This window comes from Microcaecilia unicolor, chromosome 4, assembly GCF_901765095.1.
Source record: "Microcaecilia unicolor chromosome 4, aMicUni1.1, whole genome shotgun sequence".
In the NCBI taxonomy this organism is placed as follows: Eukaryota; Metazoa; Chordata; class Amphibia; order Gymnophiona; family Siphonopidae; genus Microcaecilia; species Microcaecilia unicolor.
This window is the reverse complement of record NC_044034.1, coordinates 18,685,433-18,690,955: the sequence shown is the minus strand read 5'-3', so window position 1 is coordinate 18,690,955 and position 5,523 is coordinate 18,685,433.

Below are 5,523 nucleotides of genomic sequence, written 5' to 3'. Positions count from 1 at the left end.
GCTAGTCTCACTCTAGGAACAAACACAATCTTGGAATAGTGGCTAGCAAGGGCGGCTAGTCTAACACTAGAAACAAACACAGACTTGGAAATGGCTAGCGGGACGGCTAGCTGACACGAGGAACAAACATGGTCTTGGAAATAGCTAGCATGACGGCTAGCTGACACGAGGAACAAACATAGTCTTGGCAGTAGCTTAGCAGGACGGCTAGCTGACACGAGGAACAAACATGGAACACTAGTAAAGCTATGCACAGGCAACAAGCCAGACGGTGCCTCAGCTAACTAGTCATATCTTGGAAACAAACATAGAGAACTAGTAAAGCTATGCACAGGCAACAAGCCAGACGGTGCCTAAGCTAACTAGTCATACCTTGGAAACAAACATAGAGCACTAGTAAAGCTATGCACAGGCAACAAGCCAGACGGTGCCTAAGCTAACTAGTCATACCTTGGAAATAAACATAGAGCACTAGTAAAGCTATGCACGGGCAACAAGCCAGACGGTGCCTAAGCTAACTAGTCATACCTTGGAAACAAACATAGAGCACTAGTAAAGCTATGCACAGGCAACAAGCCAGACGGTGCCTAAGCTAACTAGTCATACCTTGGAAACAAACATAGAGCACTAGTAAAGCTATGCACAGGCAACAAGCCAGGCGGTGCCTTAGCTTAACTAGTCTGAACAAACATAAAACACTAGCAAAGCTATACACAGGCTATAAGCTACACAGTGCCTAAGCTAGCTAGTCAAACAAACATAGAAACTCACACAGAGCAAACACTGACACCGGGTACAGAGCACTCTATACACCAGGACCTTTAGATGAGATGGAATTAGATACAAAGGCCAAGGCTCTAGTCTTCAGGTGACTAATAAAGCCCATCAACACCAGAGCCACAGGTGCAGCAATCACCTTGCAACCAAACAGAGGCTTGACACTCAGAGCAGGCATCCCATAGAAAGTAACAGCGGGAGCCATCTTGGATACTGGCAGAGACGAAGAGGCGGCAGCCATCTTGGAAGAGGCAAAGCCCACACAGGTGAGGTTCAGTAGGGCAATCAGCACACAGAGCCAGAGAGAACCTAAGACAGACACAGACACAGAGACAAGCAGGGGCCAGCACAGACACTGACTCCCAGAAACAGGGTAAGTCTGAAGGGTGGCACGGCCACCAACGGGACAGCTGCAGTGTGGATTGAGCTCAGTTCCCCAGGATCAAGGTCCACTGTATTAACCACTAGGCTACTCCTCCTGGTGGAATGGCCTCCTGGTGGAAGTGGCAGAGACTAAAACAGTATCGGAATTCAAGAAAGCTTGGGAAAAGTACATAGGATCTCTAAGGGAGTAATAGGGAGAGGAAATGGCATGGATGGGCAGACTGAATAGGTCATATGGTCTTTACCTATCAACATTTTTCTGTGTTTCTACGTAGTGCCAAGTGATGTATTGTTCATGGGAATAAATAATCCAAGATTCCCATACACAACAGTGGGCTTTAATTTAGCCATTTGCACCCAGATAATACAACAGAGTCATTGTGGGGACACTGAGGGGTCCTTTTACTAAGGCGTGCTGAAAAATGGCCTGCACTAGTGTAGGGGCGTGTTTTGGACACGCACAGATCCATTTTTCAGCAGACTTGTAAAAAATGCATTTTTTTGCTGAAAATGGACGTGTAGCAAAATGAAAATTGGCGTGCGTCCATTTTGGGTCTGAGACCTTACCGCCACCCATTCAGTTAGCGCTAAGGTCTCACGTGTTTACCAGGCGGTAATGGTCTCCGCATGTACAATGCCTTTTACCGCCTGGTTAGCGCCACACGCCGGAAAATCAACATTTATTTTCCGGTGCGTGTAGTGGACACGCGTAAAAAATGAAATTGTCACCCGGGTCACGTGGTAGCCGGGCAGTAATTCCAAATTGACGCACGTTGGACGCACGTAGGCGCCTATGCGGCTTAGTAATAGGGCCCCTGACTCAATGTGCAGCAGCAATCAAGAGGATTAGAATTTGGATTTTGCTCACACCTTAGCAAGCAATACAGAAAATGTCATTCTGCCATTGTAGTAATCCATTATCTTTTCACATCTGCTGATCCTTGGAATCTGCTGGAGAATCACTTTGACAATGTACTGACATCAGCAGATTCCTAGATACCAGCAGGGACGTTAGGACAGTTATCAATGGTATTTTATCCCTTGCCTTCTGTACTATATCCCTCTTCCCTTTGCCACTTTTCAGCAGCAGGACAACCTCAGTGTCACTTGTGGATTAGAAAGCAGCTTAGGAAATGTGTTTATCCAATACAGGTCTGCAGAAAATCACTGAAACAGCAGATGGCAGAGCAAGACTATTTTATGTGCTCAAATTACAGAGGGTTATTAATAGAAATCAAACAAAATAAAACATGGAAAAGAAAATAAGATGATACCTTTTTTTATTGGACATAACTTAATACATTTCTTGATTAGCTTTCGAAGGTTGCCCTTCTTCATCAGATCGGAAATAAGCAAATGTGCTAGCTGACAGTGTATATAAGTGAAAACATTCAAGCATTACTATGACAGTCTGACAGGGTGGGAGGATGGGAGTGGGTAGGAGGTATGCATGGGGACATCAAAGCATATCATTGATATTCTAACAGGATGGGTGTGGATAGGTGAGGGGTGGGGTGATCAACAGGGAAATACAGCTTTATGGTTTATAATGGGCTAGGAACCCCAGATCCTTGTTAAGTCCTTTCTGTTGGGTGTTAAAATATTCAATCATTCTGACTTCAAAGGTCTTATGTTCTTGTATGGTTTTAAAGTTACCTTTCAGGATTCTCACTGTGAAGTCACTGGTACAGTGTCCTAGTCCTGTAAAATGCTGACCAACAGGGGTGGGAGCCCTACTGGCACCAGTATTGTTCATGTGATGTCTATGTAAATTGAATCTTGTCTTAAGCATCTGGCCTGTTTCTCCAATATAGCATCCTTCGTTACATTTTTTACACTGAATGATATATACCTCATTGGAAGATGAGCAAGTGAAAGATTCCTTTATGTTGAATATCTTTCCTTTGTGGATGACTGTGGGGTCCTGTGAAATATTTTGGCATAGTTTGCAACTGGATAAATTACAGGGAAGTGTGCCCTTCTGTTCCTTTTCAGTCTGTGATGGAAGTTTACTTCTGATTAGCTTGTGTTTTAAATTGGGTGGCTGTCGGAAGGCCAGTACTGGTGGGGATGGGAATATCTCTTTCAGTAATTCATCCTCCTGGAGTATAGGTTGTAGATCTCTTATGATTTTCCTCAGTTTTTCCAGCTCTGGATTGTATGTCACTACAAGGGGGATTCTGTCTGTGGATTTTTTCTCCTTGTACTGTAGCAGATTCTCCCTGGGTGTTTTGAGGGAGGAGGCAATATTCTTGGAGATTATTTTGGGGTTGTAGCCTTTCTGTTTGAAGGATGCAGTCAGGCTTTTAAGGTGTCTGTCTCTGTCCCCTGGGTCAGAGCAGATACGGTGGTATCTTGTGGCTTGGCTGTAAATGATGGATCTTTTTGTATGTGAAGGATGGAAGCTGGAGTTGTGGAGGTAGCTGCATCTGTCTGTGGGTTTCTTGTATATAGATGTTTGTATACAGCCATCACTGATTGAGACCGTGGTGTCCAAAAAATTGACTTTTTCTGGGGAGTAGTCAATTTTGAATCTGATTGTAGGATGGTATGTATTGAAGGCAGAATAAAATTGTTTCAGAGTTTCTTCACCCTCCGTCCAAATCATAAAAATGTCATCAATGTACCGGTAGTATTTTAGAGGTTTGGTCTGGTATATATTCAGAAATGTCTCTTCCAGCTCAGCCATAAAGAGATTGGCATATTGGGGTGCTGTCCTGGTGCCCATCGCAGTGCCCATTATTTGTAGATAGATATCATTGTTAAAGCGGAAGTAGTTGTGAGTTAAAATGAATTTGGTTATTTTTGTAATAGTTTCTGGTGAGTATTGATGGTCCAGTGTTGAGTTTTTTTAGGAGTCTTCCACATGCAGCTATGCCATCCGCATGTGGAATGTTGCTGTATAGTGATTCTACATCCATCGTGACCAGAAGGGTGTTAGGTGGTAGTTGCTTGATATTTTTCAATTTATTCAGAAAGTCTGTGGTGTCTCGTATGAAGCTGTTAGTTTTGTGTACGAGAGGTTTCAGAATTCCCTCTATGAATCCAGATATTTCTTCCGTGAGTGTGCCAATACCTGATATGATTGGTCTGCCAGGGTTTCCCGGTTTGTGGATCTTGGGTAGCATGTAGAATGTGCCCACAGAAGGCTGGTTTGGTATGAGTTTCTTCAGGTGAGGTTGCGCTTGTGTAGGAAATGTTTTGATAAGGTCTTTCAGCTGTTTTGTGTAATCCTGTGTGGGGTCCTCAGTTAGTTTCCTGTAGTATTTATTGTCTGAGAGCTGTCTGTGCCCCTCTTCAATGTATTTTGTATGTCCATAATTACCAATGCGCCTCCTTTGTCTGCGGGTTTGATGATAATGCGTTCGTTAGTTTGTAGGGTTCTTATGGCCGCTCTTTCTGGTGGGGTAAGATTGTACAGGATTCTCTTTTGTTTGTTGGAAAGTTGGGATTTCACCCTATGTCTGAAACTTTCTATGTAATTATCCAGCTTGTAGTTTTGTCCCTCCTGTGGGGTGAAATAAGGTGTTCTTTTGTTTAAGACTGTATTCCGGTCTGTTGGTGTCCCTTTATTATAGAAATGTGTTTTAAGGCGCATTTTTCTAAAGAATTCTTCTAGGTCTGAATATAGTTGGATTTCATCTAGTTTACTGGATGGGCAGAATGAGAGCCCTTTGGAGAGCACAGAGACCTCATGCTGTGATAATTGATGGTTTGAGAGGTTTATTATCCCCATTTGGTTTGCATCTGTAAAGGTGTGATCATTATTCCCTGGTTTGTTTGGGCTCTGATTTTCACATGCCTCAGATGTGTATCCAAGTGTCTCCAAGGTGTCTGGGGATGTTGGTTCTGCAGAGCTGTAGCTATTCAAGGATAAGCAGTTTCTCTCTCTTTGATTTTGAAGAAGAGAATATAGCTTTATTTCCTTTTTGCGGATAGCAATGTATTGTTTTTCTCCTTGGATGTTATGTAGGTCCTCTTTAAGTTGGTTCACAAGGTGTGGATGTAATTCCTCCATGTTCCTCATGATTACATCCCTTTGGGTTTGTATTATTCTTTTTTTCTTGTAGAGTTGATGTATAAGTTCATTTCTTAGTTTGTGACTAGTGCGTTTGCAGAGTTTCTCTGCATAGTCAGAATTGTAAGTAGTAGCCAAAGGATTTTGATCCTCAGTCCTTTGGGAATGATGTCATTCTTCTTGCAGATTGTCAGAAAGTAAAGATGACTGTTCACTTTTGTTTCTTTTTCCAAAAGTTTGTTCATTTGCTTTTTCATGCGGCTGTATGCGGTATTTTCCATCTTAAGTAGAGGAGTGTGGTAGCCGTGTTAGTCCACTCTTAAGGTTATCAATAGAAATCAAAC